At 40.7% G+C, this 16986-nt stretch overlaps 1 pseudogene; it reads right to left on the bottom strand.

Annotated features, from left to right (window-relative positions):
- Nucleotides 1-16986, bottom strand: part of LOC115049618 (piggyBac transposable element-derived protein 4-like) — a 44179-nt pseudogene that overhangs the window by 13903 nt on the left and 13290 nt on the right.

Genomic DNA, 16986 nt, shown 5'->3' with positions numbered 1-16986 from the left:
CACCCTGGATCCCAAGAGTACACAGTTGCCAAGACTGGGTCCAACAGAAGTTCAGCGTAGGGTTTGAACCCCTCATGCTCAACACTTTTTCTTGTTTTGTAACCACAGTTAAACCCTGTCAAACAGAAGTACAGCTTCTGAGGGCAGCTTGATCTCTCTGGAAGATGGATGTGTTTGAAATCATGAGATGGATCAACGATGGACCACTGATCTTCACAAAGGGTATGGTGACCAGGGAGGTCTCAACAGCAATTCAAATCAACAGAAAGATAAGTGAAAGGGAAATTCCTAATGCCACGTCTTGCCACACTATCCACACCTGGCTAATTGTTGCTTTTTTAGTTTTTGTTAGATAGGTTCTTGAAAATGATTGCATTTCATTTTCATAAAAATGTGAATTGGATCATTATTTGCCAATGTATTATGAAGCAAATAAAATATTTTGAGATCTTTCTACTTCCAGAGATAGTTGTGTTTTCATTTGAAATGCCGGATTTGATATTTCACTGAATAAAAAATCATAAATAGTAAGCATGCCCAGGAATGAGAATGAGAGCATGGGAATCAATAAATCCTGCTGATCACTTCTATCGCAGGCATGCATGAAACACACACACACACACACACATACACACACAGTAGGTTATGTGTGAATGGTATTATAATGTTTCTGCTAAAGTTGATCTTGCTTTTCAGTCAACATAAGCTGTCATTAGTGTAAATATCAGTGTGTAGTAATATCAACTATGCAACGCCGAAAGGTTTGTTTCTGACATCACTGAACCTTATATAGTGGTTGAATTCTTGTGAATGCAGCCCAGTCTCACCTTCTTGTCGATGTCTGTTAGCATAGAGGAGGCTTTGCTTCCACAGTTGTTGATGTTGTGATGTTGCTGTTGCTGATTTTGCAGGGTAATATCCCTGTTCAGCTTCCATTAAGCATTGAGAGCCCCTTATTTGTGTGCTTCAGCAACTGTTGTAAGGTCTCTACACATGTGAGTGAAGTGCACAGGATCACATACAGACTACACCGTTTTGTTTGCAGTGAGGTTTGTTGTGTTGCCTTTGTGGCAGCTCCCATTTTTGTACACTTTATTTTGATTGTTTTGATGAAATATTTCAGGCTTATATGAATACACATTTCTACTTGATTTGTTAGGAACTTGTTTCTTTTCAAAATAAGATACTGCGGGATAAAAGTATATCCTGGGGTCGAGGCCAGTCATTTACTGCAACTATTCCATCATGAATAATTGCTTATTCCATATTTACAAGCCGGACATCTTATAATAATTGTTGTTGTGTTGTGCCTTTGTGATCACACACAGCCCAGCAGAAAATTAGTACTATCCACAATCAGATCACATTTAGTATCTCAGAGTCATTAAACTTTATTTCCTGGGTGACTTAAATGTCTGCACAAATTTAATGCCAACCCATCCAATATTTACTGTCGTAAGCTCTGTGGATGGGTCTTCCCATCACATCATTCATGCTAGTGTTGCAAAACCTGACAGCATTATTAAAGCCTGGCGATATCAATAGATCAGTGTCTCTGAGATCCATTCTGGGAAGTTCCAGCAGTGGACAACAATGGCGTGATGACTTGCCTAATTTCATTGGCCAATAATAATAATAATAATTGTGTGATATTCTGCAAATGATTGATTCGTGAACAGATAAGGGTGTTCTGCATTTTATCACTGCACAAATAGGAGGAATCATATCGACTTCATGGCCATAAGGTTGCTTTATTTTTAGTTATATCTTTAAAAGGAGAAGAGAAATGAAGAATAGAAACCGTTAAATATGATTATGAAGAAGGTAAAAAATATTACAAAATTAGTCATAAAAATGAAGTAGTCAACAACAACTAAAAAAGGTTACATAAAATTTGGTCATTAAAAATAAATGGCTGACAACTAACGCCTTAGATCACACAGGAATATTTTTACTTGATGAGCAAATCAAGTAAGACTGACGGAAAGTCAGTCAGTCTTTCTGGTTGATGCCACAAGCTGGACTCCAATGTGAAAAAGAAAAGAATGATGTGAAAAGAAAATTGTTATCAAAGCTGAAACAGCTGATCATTCTCCTCCAGCCAATCACAGGCTTCCATCAGTCATGTCAGATAATATAAATCTCATTTAAAAAAACAAACAAAAAAAAAAAAAAACAACAGGGAGGACTCGTGTTTACAATGAAAATAGTGGAGTTGATGGAGTCATTTATAGCAGTGCCAGCGACTGTCTACCTAATGTAGGTGTGTCTGAGTGTGTGTGTCTGAATGTGTGTGAAGTGAGTCCTGATGGATAGATGGCAGGGTGACAGCGGACAAATGGATACTCTGATAGATTGCAGCAACATTAAATGTGAAGGAGGAGCATGGCCCTTAGTCAGAGCGTGAGAGACGTCGCCACCGCCCTACACGCCTCGTCATTCTCTCATTTCATTTCTGTTGCTTTATTGGCATGAATGTTTATCGGGGGTCATGTTGAAAAGCAGAGCACAGAATGTCAACTGTCAAAAAAACAGATTTGTATATTCACACTGCCTCCCTGTGCTCAACAAATTTTCCTGTTTGCTTAACTTGTTTCAATGGAACTTTCTGATATTACCCTCTCTACAAAAGATCTTCCTGGTGATTGTTCACCACATATATTTTATACAATTGCACACGTAACTTTGACCGGAATGACTAAACTTCTTCTTAACCCCAAATTTCTGTGGGTAAGATCTGGGTTCTCTTTCTTGTTCTGCCTTCCTCACTTATATGCCTTTCGCGATGTCTCCCTTCTCAGTTTTACTCAGGTCATCCATCAGCGAGCTGGTGCACCACTAGATTAATTTAACCAGGAAACACAATGTCCATGATTGTGGTGACTATAAAAACAGTCATATGTGGTGGCAATTTTCTAGTTCCAAGGTGAGAGAATGAAGCCAAGCTTTAAAGATGTAATACAACAAATATTAAACAAAACACCACACAGATTACAACATAAATCAATCACAAGAAAGCACTAAGTCAGAGTCGTATCTAACTAGTCAGCTGAGTAGATACAAAGATCTTTCACCTAAGTGGGTTAGAGAAGTCTGCCAATTATCCTGTGACTTTAGTTTTATATTTGTAACCTCTTGGGAGAACAAATGGTGTTGATAATCCTTTGCCAACTGTTTCCCTGAGAGAGAATCATGAGGTTCCCCATCCTGTGGTCATGTTTATGACCTCAGGTGCCAAACGCCATTTCCTGGTTATCTCCACAGGACCCTCACAAAATAGGCCTTCAACAATCAGGCTAATCAGTTGTAGAGGTCAGTTAGGAGCCATATGCAGTTCAGATTTGATCCACATCATACTGTTTGTTTTATCCAGAGGAATCTTAAATTTTGGTAATTTCTTAATTCTGTGGTGGGACAGTTCAACAATATACAAACGCTCACTGAGACCACTGTTTGCTCTGTCATGTCATCATGAATATAGGAGTGTTTAGATGAGGTTAGTTGCTGAATCTGCTAGCGCAGCTTGTCCAGGTGAGTTGGCCTGGGTTGGTGTGTTGATTTTACTTGGTGTTGATTTTACTAGGATTATTTAGATGAGGTTAGTTGCTGAATCTGCTAGCGTAGCTTGTACTGCCTCCACCTCCTGCACCCTCTATATTTCCATGCCCCCTACCCGAACCAGGGTCTGTATCCCATCCCTACTTTTATCTCCACCTCTTCTATTTCTCCCCCCTACCCGAACCAGGGTCTGTATCCCCACCCCGCTTTCACTGGTGCAATTGGTGAGAGGTTAGAGTAGTTGACAGTGGTGTTGCTTGAAATAGTTTTGTTTGTGCCTTTTCGACGCCATGCGGTTAGCCTAGGAGAATTGGCCTGTGTTGGAGTGTTGGCTTTGGCTGTTCAGGTGAATTTGGTTGCTGAATCTGCTGGTGTGCTAGCGTAGCTTGTAGTGCCTCCACTTCCTGCACACTCTATACTCTCATGCCCCCTACCCGAACCAGGGTCTGTATCCCATCCCTACTTTTCTCTCTCCTCTATTTTCCCCCCCTACCCGAACCAGGGTCTGTATCCCCACCCCGCTTTCACTGGTGCAGTTGGTGAGAGGTTAGAGTAGTTGACAGTGGTGTTTGAGATAGTTCCTTTTGTGTTCCTTTTGTGTTTGTGCCTCTTTGACACCATGTAGTTAGTACAGGTAAGCTGGCCTGTGTTGGAGTGTCGTTTGAGTATAGGACCATTTAGGTGAGTTTAGTTGCTGAATCTACTAATGCAGCTTGTATTGCCTCCACCTCCTGCGCCCTCTATACTTTCATGCCCCCTACCCGAACCAGGGTCTGTATCCCATCCCTACTTTTATCTCCACCTCTTCTATTTCTCCCCCCTACCCGAACCAGGGTCTGTATCCCTACCCCGCTTTCACTGGTGCAGTTGGTGAGAGGTCAGAGTAGGTGATAGTAGTGCTGTTTGAGATAGTTGTCTTTGTGTGAGAAGTGGTGATGGCTGGCATTAGGGGGGTGACTCTGGGAAGCCAGTGTTCACGGTCTAGCCTTCTGGAGGTGTTGTGGGCCTAACTAGACGAAACACCGGTGAAAGGAGGTTCCCACCTGATGACCCCAAAGACATGATAGCTATCACCGCTCACTGGTCTAGTTGGATATTATCTGTAGGGAACATAGAGCAGTGTGAAATTTTGTTGCTAGGAAGGTGATCACTGAGTCTGGTCCATTTTTTGTCGCACAAGTTTCTTGTGTTTCTCTAAAAAAAAAAAAAAAAAAAAAAATTCCTGTCCATCTTGGGTCCGCACACTTCGCACTGCTTCTTCTTGTTGCTGGTGTTCACAACCTAGAATAATGAAAAGATCAGGAATTTTACGAACACCTCTCTCTCTCTCTCACAAGACATGAGTGCCAGACATGTACTGCAACAGCATCACACACTTACTTCAGGCTCTGCAGATTGTGGTTCTGCCGGTTGGGTGGACAGGGCACCAGCATTCTCCTCCTGAATCCTCCTCACCATGGCTGCAGAGGCTGGGGTTCTGGGGATATGTTTTCTTCTCTCAATTTGTGGTCTCACCATTGCCTTTCCCAGATCCTCAAGAAAGAGCTGTCTTTTCTGGAGCTTCACTCGTTTCCACTCTGGGTTCAGTGCCATCCAAATGACAAAGGCATTGTACGCTGAGATGTCCAACATGTCAAAGAATATGTGGCCAGCGTAGAGTCCTCGGTTTGCAGCTGTAGGCCGTCACCAGCTTGTCCATGTTATCTACCCCTCCTTTTGTGGCATTATATGATGATGATGATGATATCTGGTTTGTGATGTTCCTGGTCACAGATTCTTCCATCCCCGTGCAGTGTACTCATGAGTACCACATTCTTGCCTTTCTTTGGCACATAGGATACCAGGGATGTGTCAGCCGTGTACGCAAACTTGGAAGACTTGACAGGCCTGTTCTTTGAAGTCAGCAGTTGAGGTGGGAGCTCTGACCTGTTTTTCCTTATTGTTCCCACCATGGTCAGCTTCCTCTTCAGGAGCTCCTGTCCCAGTTTGTGCAAGGTAAAAAAATTGTCGCATGTGATGTTGTGTCCACTGAGTCCCTGAGACATGTCGAGGACAACTCTCATTCCTTGGTTTTTCTCGGGGGCTCCTCCATCAGGTTTCCCTGTGTAGACTTGTAAGTTCTAAGCATATGAGGAAGTGGCATCACAGGCAGCCCAGATCTTTATACCATACTTTGCAGGTTTAGATGGTATATACTGCCGAAAGGGGCAGCGGCCCCTAAATGGCATCAGCTGTTCATCAATGGTGACATTTGGCCCAGGGTTGTACAGCAGGGGGAGGCGGTGCACCCACTTGTCCCACACTGTCCTGATGGCAGCTAGTTTGTCTCTCTGCCGTCAAGCTGGTCTGTCATCTCGGTTGTCAAAGCAGATAATCCTGGAAATGATGTGAAAGTTTTCCAGAGACATTGTTGTACGAAAAATTTCTCTGCCAGTTTCTGCATCCCACAGGGATTCTGCAGATTCCCCTTTGGACCTGAAAACTCCAGCAAGGATGAGAACTCAGAAGTAAGCATGTAATTGGGTTTGGTCCATTTCCTTCCACCTCTCTCCAAAAACACGTCTTCCTTCTAAATTAGTGCAGTCAAGAATAATTTCCTGGATGGAATCTGGGATGAAAAGCTCAAAAGAAGACTTGATGTCCTGTGTGTGAGTAACTGCCATCCGTGTTGGCCCTGGTTGCATCCTTATCACATTGGCAGCCTTGCGGGGTGGCTCTTTTCTTGGGGCGAGAAGACCATTCAATTTCAGATTTTTTTGACATCCATATTTCCTCACTTGCTCCATACTGACTGGCTTGTTCTGGGCCTGGGGCTGGCTGCTGACTGCTTGGTCCTGTGGCTCGTCTTTGTTTTGGAACTAGCTGATGCTCAATCTCATCATCTTCTTCAGAGTCACTGTCAGAAATGTGATCCTCAAATTCTGAAACCTCTTCTTCTCAATCCTCTCCCTCTACATCATCATCAAAAACTTCCAAAATCAATTCCAGGGCCCTCTGTGCAGAGTGTGTGTGTGTGTGTGTGTGGGTGTGCGCGTGGGTGTGAGCGTGGGTGCGTGTGGTATACAAAACATCAATTTCCACACTTCTATTAGCCCCGGGTCCAGTGGACCCGGACATCTTACATGTAATAGAAATGTGTAGGGGGGGTGTATGGTGTGTGTTCATTAAATATGTATTCTGATATATGTTCTTCACAGAAAATGAGCCAAAGCCAGTGAGTCTCAGTTTGAAAAATTAATTCATTGTATCATTTTTCTTTTAATAAAAAATGAAAACGGGTCCCACAGACCCGAACACCACACAAGGGTTAAATAAAATGGAGTAGAAATCCTTTTCATGATACTGTGATCAGATTAATCATCAGCCTCAATGAACACAAATCAGTGATAGACAATAGAATAACACAACTTCATTCTGTATATGTTGAGCCACCACTTCAGTTCTTGGGCAGGTTCCACATAACACTCAGGCACTGCCAATAAATGGCAGATTAGCAGATTTTTCAGTACTGTTTTAGTTCATGTCTTGCTCATTTCTTGTCACTCTTTTTTCTCAGTAAAAATAAATTATGAATTGTTCCCATGATAAAGGTAATTGGTATTACTAGTTTCTAATTTATCTCCCATATGTGTATTCGCTTCCTCTTCTCAACAACTGGGATCAGTCGGCTTCCTCTCTTGTGAGAACCCAAACAGAATTGATTGTCCAATATCCCTATCTTGTCTTTGCTGAAAAAGAAATTGCTCTAAATATTTACACTCACACAGTCTTTTCTAGCATACGAGAGTGCAACAGATGAGTGTATTGATGTGCATATATGCAAACAACAAATATACCAAGTCTGATCATTGTGGATGGAAACACACCAAAGGTTCATCCAAACTCACCTGGAAAGGAGAAACTGTAAATGATCTGTAAACATCCATCCTAGTTTACAGATCTATTTCCAGCTTCAGCTTTGACTCAATGAAAATTTTTCTTATGCACAAAGGGTTAATCAGGGGCCTAATCAGTGCACTGATTGCAATCAGGGACAAATGTGTTTGTTGTAACATGCCATTCATTCTTTCATCTTCAACCTCTTATCCGTTTCTGGGTCTTGGGTGGTGCTGGAGCCAATCCCAGCTCACACTGGGTGAGGGCGGGGTCACCCTTGACAGGTCGCCAGTCCATCACAGGGCCAACACACAGAGACAGACAGAGACAAACAATCGTACACACTCACACTCAGACCTACGAACAGTTTAGAATTACCCATTAACCCAAAAATGCCTGTCTTAGGACAGTGGGAGGAAACCCACGCAGGCACAGAGAGAGCACGCAAACTCTGCACAGAAAAGCCCTGGGAAGTGAACCCATGACCTTCTTGTTGAGGGGCAACAGCACAAACCACTATGGCTTTCTTAATTTTTTGCATTAAGTGGCTGCACATTTCACAACAATAATTAATGCTAACTTTTGGAACTTGGATTAAAAGAAGCTGGACATCACAATCAATTTTCTATGAAAGGGGAACTGCAAGGATTCTACATATAATGTTTTCAGTATAAATGTACATGTTTTTTGGAATCACTGTTGTACAAACTGTCATGTTTGTGTTTTAAAAATGTACTCAAGCGTTAAACCATGCGACTCTATGCCTTTACATCAGAATCTGTGTGTGAAGTGTTGATGACTAAATGACTAAAAATCATGTAACTCAACTTAATGTTCAGGGGCCCAAAAACAAAACTGGACCACAATGGTACGAGTCAGCTGTTGTGCCAGAATGTACGTAAGATGCAAGGATGGGGAAGCAGATGTCCATTCATTGAGACTGCTATGACGAGGTGCAGGAACCAGGGCAAACACAAAGAAAGAGTAAAAACAGTGACAACAAAAGGACGAAAGGGACACACTGAGACCTAGACCAGGACAAAATTAAAAGGCTTTCAACTTTGACAACAAAAATATAATCACGTCTGACAAAGTTATATTTATAACTAGATCTTAGTGCTGCATTCAACACCATAGATCATAATATTTTACTACAGAGACTGGAACATGAAATTGGAATTAAAGGAACTTCACTAAAGTGGTTCAAATCCTACTTATCAGATAGACATCAGTTTGTTCATGTAAAAAACAGCTCCTCCTCATGTACTCTAGTCAGTCATGGAGTCCCGCAGGGTTCGGTACTTGGACCAATCCTCTTTACGCTTTATCTGCTTCCTCTAGGCAACATTATCAGGAAACACAGCATCAACTTCCACTGCTACGCAGACGATACTCGGCTGTACCTATCAATGAAGCCAAATGAAGTCAGTAAGATAGTCAGACTGCAGGCATGTCTTGAAGACATAAAAGTCTGGATGACTGGAAATTTTTTACTTCTCAACTCTGACAAAACAGAAGTTATTGTACTCGGTCCTAAGCACCTCAGAAAAATACTATCTAATCATCTCATCAGTTTGGACGGCATTACTTTGGCCTCCAGCTCCACTGTAAGAAACCTTGGAGTAATTTTTGACCAGGACATGTCCTTTGTCCCTCACATAATACAAGTTAGTCGGGCAGCTTTCTTCCACCTGAGAAACATTAGGAAAATCAGAAACATCCTTTCTCAGGATGCTGCAGAAAAACTAGTCCATGCATTTGTAACTTCTAGGCTGGACTACTGTAACTCATTACTATCTGGATGTCCAAACAAATCTCTAAAAGGCCTTCAGTTAATTCAGAACGCTGCTGCACGAATATTAACAGGAACTAGGAAAAGAGATCACATCTCTCCCGTGTTAGCTGCTCTTCATTGGCTGCCAGTAAAATATAGAGTAGAATTCAAAATCCTTCTTTTAACGTAACATAACTCTTAATGGCCAAGCTCCATCGTATCGTAGTTCCTTACTGTCCTAGCAGGCCACTCCGCTCTCTAGATGGAGGTTTACTTGTGGTTCCTAGAGTCTCCAAGAGTAAATCTGGAGGCAGATCATTCAGTTATCAGGCTCCTCTTCTATGGAACCAACTCCCAGCATCGGTCCGGGGGGCGGACTCTTTAGTAACTTTCAAGACCAGGCTTAAAACTTTCCCGTATGACAGAGCGTACAGTTAAAAAGTCCTCTACTCTTTAGGTATGCTGCTATAGGCCTAGGCTGCTGGGGGAAGGACTGAGCTTCTCTCTCTCTCTCTCTCTCTCTCTCCCTGTCACCCTCTCTCCCCCTCTCCCTCTTTCTCTCTAACTCCCTCCTTGCATGCGCTGATAAAAACCATCTTAAACCTTCTTAAAAAAAAAACAACAGTTTCACCCAGTTCTAAGCATTTATACTGCATTTACTAACCATGTTCTGCCAAAGTCTCTGTCTCTCCCAGTTCCTCTCCTCTCTCTCCCTGTCCTCATCCTGCAGGTGGTGACCCATCGCCATCCCATGTTCCTGCAACACCTGCTGGTCCCATATAGCATGAATTCTCTATTACAGCTCAACTCCATGAACTTCATGCAACAACATGTTCCTGCCTACCCCCCCCCCCCCCCCCCCCCTCCAATGCCTGTGTCTCTCCCTCTCTCTCTCTCTCTCTCTCTCTCTCTCCCACTCTCAACCCAACCGGTCGAGGCAGATGGCCGCCCCCCCTGAGCCTGGTTCTGCTCGAGGTTTCTGCCTCTTAAAGGAAGTTTTTCCTTGCCACTGTTGCCAAGTGCTTGCTCATCGGGGGATCTGTTGGGTCTCTTTAAATAAATGTATAAAGAGTTTGGTCTAGACCTGCTCTATATGTAAAGTGCCTTGATGTAACTTTGTTATGATTTGGCGCAATACAAATAAATCTGATTTGATTTGATTTGATTTGAACAATTTTGAAGAGCATCCCTCAAGGTTTTAGAGAGACATTCTTCAAATTTATGCCAAAATTTCAACAGGGTTCTCTGTGGTGTTAATGCCATGTCACATTCACAAGGCCAAAACCATGTTACCATGACCTTAACCAAAATGTTTCATCATTATCAGTTTTAAGTCCTTATGAAACCTTCTGCCAAATTTGAATGAATTCAAATTATAAGTTCAAAATGCTGCCACAATGACTTTTGAGGCCAATATGAGCAATATAGTGACAGACATTCTTTTTCACTTTTTGAAAACTCTGAGGGCATGAGGGAATCACACTGGAACTGTGGACGTCGTATTCAGCTGAATGTTAAACAAATTACAAACAAATGACCACTCAGATAGAATAAAACAAGTAATTCCTGTCTCTGATTCTTAATAGATAAACAATAATTTGTTACATTTTGGAGTAGAAATATTTGCAGCTGATGATGGATGTGTTCAACCAAGAAGAGTCATAATTAATATATCCCTCCCTGCCAAAAAAGGGAAAATTAATGTGAACTAGTTTGTATTTGGCATTGTCAACTCTGACTGTAAATAAGTTAATTTTTACTGTTTGAACAGGACTCAAAGTAAACTGACACAACACGACTTGAGTACAACCTCTATCACTGCATTGCTGAGATATCATGTCCACATTTTTGGAACAGACAGACGTAAAACCAGAAAACAAAATGACTGTTGGGTGTTGTGCAAATTTAGGCAAAAATAAATTAATTAATTAATTGAAATCAGCAGGTGTCGAGCAAAACAGGGGTGAACTAAATATTAGTACTTTTTCCTCTTTGGTGCTCGAGGATCTTTGATGTTGATCCTACTTGGTTTTATCACAAAGTTCTCCTATAAGTCCAGGTTATGTCTGGATCACAATAGTTACACTGAGGTGTTGGCTAAAGTGATTGTATGAGGTGATGAGTGGTGTGAAAGAACCTACCACCATATAGAGAAATGAGACAAGATTTTTAATATTAGGATGGACAGTGGCTACTGGACAGAGGAGTCTCAAAGGCGTTCATACTTTGGCTCTTGGCTGTACCCACTGAGTGTGGAAGGAAGAGAATGAGAACACCTTAAACCCTGTTTCCTTTCATACACGAGACTACTCACTGAATAGAGTAAATTTGACTAAGTGTTAAAACGACCTCTGGCTCATTTCAGTGTGCGTGTTCTTACCAACTATACTTACATTTAATGTTGTTGACCCCTACATGAGTGGTGCAAAGGAGGAAGTATGGTGATGTAATGTCTTGCACATGCTGTGAAAGTCTACATTAGAAGGAAGCTACAATGGGACTCTGCAGTCTTACATCACACGTGGCTCACCAGAGAGCACTGCCTCCCACATACTAAGTGTTTTGATGAAGAAATTTCTTTTAGCTTCTACTCTGCTGGACTCAGTAAAGTCCAGTGACTTCACAGTCAAGGTTGTGCTCAAACCATTGCCCAAAATGGCTCTGATCCTGCAGTTTACAAATGGAATGATTGCTTCAGTATTGCTGCAGGCGCAGTTTTTTTGGGCGGGTTTGTTGAATACAGATCCCTGTACTTTCTTGTAATCTGTCATTGAGGCTGTATCTGTCCTTGTAAAATTAAAATCTACATACAGCTCAGCGGTACATGCTGAGCTATGCCTGGCACTTACCCAATCACGTCAGCTGACTTTAAAGCATATGCACATCTAATTTTCTCCAAAAGCTATGCAGACAAAATTAAATTTCCATGAAAAATGTAAGGGAACATTTCCTCCCCCACACTGATATATTGAACCCCTTATTGAGTTTGAAACACTTTTTAGGGCTGCTGAAATGAAGGAAAGGGAAAGAATGCATGCTGACCATAAAAACACAGATGACATTACAGCTATTCAGGGAGAATGGTAGAAGCAGGGAGTAATGAGAGAAGGGATATTTCAATATCTCAGAGCCTTGAGTCCTCTGTGAAAATGAACAATTTTCTTTTTTAATACCTCCTGAGTATTTCCTTTCAGATGACAGCATTGTTCTAACCTCAGCACACTCAATTTATGTCTGATAACTTTTTGAACGCTGGCAAACACATCACCAGCAAACATTTAAGTCAATCAACTCAAATGAATCTGGTTTGCTTGGAGTGCAGATAGAAGTCAATATTTGGACTGCAGCCTGGCAAATATGTCTTGATTTTCTTCCACTCACCTCATGATTGAACTGATGAAGAAACAGAAAGGTGAAAGAGGTGCCGTCAGTGGGAAATGTGATGTGTGATGCTCTGTCCTCCTCTTAATTACAACATTGGAGAGGGTAGTGGAAGCTTAACTGTTTTCTCATCTTTGCCCTGAGCACTGCCGCCTACTCTCAACCTAAGCAACTTCCGATGTCTCTCCACATTCTAATGGGTGAGGGGAAGATGAAGAGAGAAGAGTTGAGTGTTGGACAAAGAGGTGAGATTGAGTTGAGGTGTGTGGAGACAGCATCGTCTGCAGCTTGACAATTAATAGGCAGACACTGAAGCTTCTTGGAAAGGACTCCTACCCAGCTTATGAGATCAGCTCTTCCTCATAAAAACGTCTCATTAGACCAGACTAACGGCCAACCGCTAACACCAACTTTTTGCGGGAATTGCACTGCATTCTAATAAATTGAGTAAATACTGTGGCAGTTAAACCATTAACTCATTATGTATATTGACTTGGAGACCAGACATTCTATTCTTGAGACAAGTGTTGCATAATCTTACTTTATGACCTAAGATGATTTTTTGGATAAAATCAAATATGATAATAGCAGTCTCTCAACAAAGTAAGCAGCACAGTGCCAATCCACAGCTTACACAGCCTCAGCTTGCACGATGACTCACTGCCAGAGTGTAGCTTTTAGTGAATTCTGATGGTGCTCTGACAACTTTGTCAATCTGTCATCCATTACTGTCCATGCTCAATAGCCAGTCATGGCAAAAGGGTTCAGACTTCAGTGGCTCTTATTTTTAATTTGAGTTCTTCTTTTTTAAGATTGTGAGTTAAGTGAGTTTTTATTTTCTAGTACTGAAGTTGAAGTGGTGCTGAAGAAGTTGAGTTTGTCATGTTAAGGCAACTGTATTGTATTTCTAGGTACTTGAACAAATCTCCACTTAATTCAAATTTTATCATATTAACTGGACCTGACTGGGCCCAAGAGGACCACAGATACACCGTAAAGTCTTCCAGAAGAAAAACCAACACAAAGAATAACAAAATTTTAGACAAATGCAGTGTTAGTGCTTTGGATGAGGCATTACCTTAAAAAAAAAAATAAAATAAAATAAAATAAAAACATAAAAAAGCACCACTCACAATTCGTTAATGGCCCATTGCAGATTGTGTCATGTGTTATGACACTGCATCTTTAAAGCTCTTGCAACAGTAGCTACAGTCAGATACTGTTAACTTTACATTTATATTATATATATGTCACATTATTGTAACAAATCATGTTTATTGTATCATATTACATAGATAGTGCATGCCATACTGTCACAATAACACTGCATTATTATTTCACCATAGTTTATATATTAGAATATTTATTTTTTGCAATACTTACTCTGTGAAAAGATGTTTTATTACATCCTTTTTTTCTTTTTCAGAGGCAAACATTTTTACCATAATGGCATGTCTGTTATATTATATTTTTTTATCATTTACTTTTTATGACATACCTTCCCCATGTTAAAATTTATATTGCATAATTTATGTCCATCATTAATTCATCACCCTCTTTCCTAAACCTTTCAACAAAGACAGACTGAAGGATGAATTATGATTGCAAAAACACATATGATTATCTCACAAAACCAGTAAAGAAATCACTATAATTGCAGTTTTGCCTCCTTTCTTTTTTTTTTACTGTTAATGCCTAACCATTTTACATAACCTTGTGTATTGTGGCTACACTTATTTTTTTGTTATACAAAGTCACTGATAAAAAGAGGACGGTCTAATACACTAAATAGCACAATATTTTACAGGGAGGAGAAAACAAACAGGACGAAAATACAAACACAGGACTCTACAGCTTTTTAAAAAGCACCTTTTATTGTGTTGACAAATTTTAAGATAAAGGAAAATAAAAATTTTATTTTGCAATCATGTGGAGTAGCAGAAAAACCTTTATGAAAGTTTTTCTTTCACAATCTGTTCATCTCATAAAAAGAAGCCTTTCGCCAGCATAGAGGCAATTTTTTTCCAGGATACAAGGCAGTTTCACAAAACTGTGACATACAGTTCATCTGGATGTATTCACAGTGCTTCACTTTTTCCTCATCTTGTTATGTTACGGCATTATTCCATTCATTTTCCCCTCAAGATTTGCAATACCCCATACTAACGAAGAGAAAAATGTTTGTTTCGATCTATATATGTGTGTGTGTGTGTGTGTGTGTAGCCCACTTCTCCCAAATACCGCAGAGATGGTATTTGTTGTCTCTAGTTGTAAAACAACTAGTTTTAACTTAAATAAACCCCTTGTAATTATAGTTTCATGACAACTGAATGATGGGCCGATACATTACTCACCTTTAACCTTAGTGCCACAAAGAAATACACAAAACTGTTTTTAGAAAAAATGTTAAGTCAATTATTTATTTAGCTTTCAATATGATTTCACACATTAATATCATCATATGAAAAAATAAAAATAAACTTAGTTGTCTTCTTTTCAATTTTAATCACAAAAATCAAATCACAGATTTAGTTATCTTTCAACTACGCAATTTAACCAAAAGTATGACTTCAAATGTCACAAAGTTGCTTTTTCTATTCAAATAACACTTCAGTGAACAAAAGTATACTCCGTTAAATTTCAATGAAAATTATCAAATACCCTTTAAGCTTTATCAAAAATTATCAAGTAAGTTATCCTTTAAGTTGCAAAATAAAACACTTTAAATAGTGTTTAACTAACCCTAACCCTCAAATAACCTTCAAATACCACAAATACTCTGTAATACTAGTTAATGAATACTTTTTAAGTACACCAAATACTTAAGTTTGCTAATACTTTTAAGTTAGGGTTAGGGTTAGGGTTAGTTCTTAAGTTGAAAAATATATCTTTTAGGTATCACAGTCCTTTTAAAGTTAGAAAATACCTTTTAAGTATAACCAGTACCTTTTAGAAGTTAGAAAATACCTCTTTGATAACTCAAACACTCAATGGGCTCACACTCACACACGCACACACAGCTGGCAAAAACCAAAAATAACCCCTGTTGCAGGCCTGATGTGTGGCTTGAGAGCGATGAAATCCACAGTTTTAATCCAGGAACAGTGATAGAAAAAGTGTTACCTCCAGTGCAGCTCAACTGCAAAGAACAGCCGTTTACCTGATCCAGGTCTTTAATGTCAGGCACCGATGAAGTACAGGCAGCCAAGATGGAGGAAGGCAGGTGAAAAGGCGGTGGAGTTTCTTACAGGCAGCCAAGATGGAGGAAGGCAGGTGAAAAGGCGGTGGAGTTTCTTACAAGCAGCCAAGATGGAGGAAGGCAGGTGAAAAGGCAGTGGAGTTTCTTACAGGCAGCCCGCGAAAACGTCCGGACGAGAGGAGTCACACACAGGTCAGCAGTGGTCAAGATGAATCCTTGCGACCAGGTCCTTTGTTATCCTTGTCCCCTTTGTTCTCCCTGTTCTGTATTTTTGAGAGCCTGTTTTTTGGAGAGTCCTGACCTCAGTATCCCTGAGAGCCCTGCCATGTTTTTTGTATTTGTTCCAGTCTAGTCCTCCCTGTTTTGAGTCCTGTTAGTTGTATGTTTGTGTTCCGAGTCTTGGTTTTTTTCATTCAATATTTTTGCCACCACCTTCAACACGCTTCCGCCTGTTCCTGCACTTGGGGCCTCACCCCAGCACACAACCATGACAATGTGGGGGGCCATCAGCCTATGATTTTGTTGGCATTTGTTGTCAGGCATTCCTGAACCCACAATAGCTTTGATAGCGACTCTTAATGATACCTCAGAATTTCTTTATGGGTTTTCTTGTAATGTACGTCGATTGGCCAATGAAGCACGGTAAAACAAGGCCACAACAGAAACCACAAAATCCCAAGAAGACAAGAGCATGATGAAAAACTGCAAAAAGGCAACAGATGCACAACAGGACCTATAATAAAAGATTGAACAAACATGACATGGAGTACATATCAAGATCGCGAATAAAACAGGAGACAAATGTTTAAGCCTCTCTCAGATCCAAAGTTGGGAGCACAGTTTGGTGAAGAGCACGGTCCACTGTGCACCAAAATAAGCAACTTGAGGTACCAGAATGGTAGACATATGGATTTGCTCATGTTGTTTGTTAGCCTGTAAGCCTGCAGTAGGTGACACATTGCTAGACTGGGCTAATGCAAAATCTCTAGTAAGATGGTTCAGGTAACTGGTGAAATAAACCGGACTCGGTCACATGTTGGAGGCTCAGTCAGACCCAGATTTGGATTCAGCAGTCTGGCAGAGCTGTTAGCCTAGTCAGCTTCTTGATTATGCACTTTCTTACCTTGCATCTGGCAGGAGTTAAAGCAGTGTTTGTGGTTGTGCTAATGCCAACTCTCTGCACAAGGTTTTGCATTTA

The sequence above is a fragment of the Echeneis naucrates genome, chromosome 10, assembly GCF_900963305.1.
Source record: "Echeneis naucrates chromosome 10, fEcheNa1.1, whole genome shotgun sequence".
NCBI lineage: Eukaryota > Metazoa > Chordata > Actinopteri > Carangiformes > Echeneidae > Echeneis > Echeneis naucrates.
Note: the sequence above shows the minus strand (reverse complement) of the source record. Positions and strands in the feature narration are given on the sequence as shown.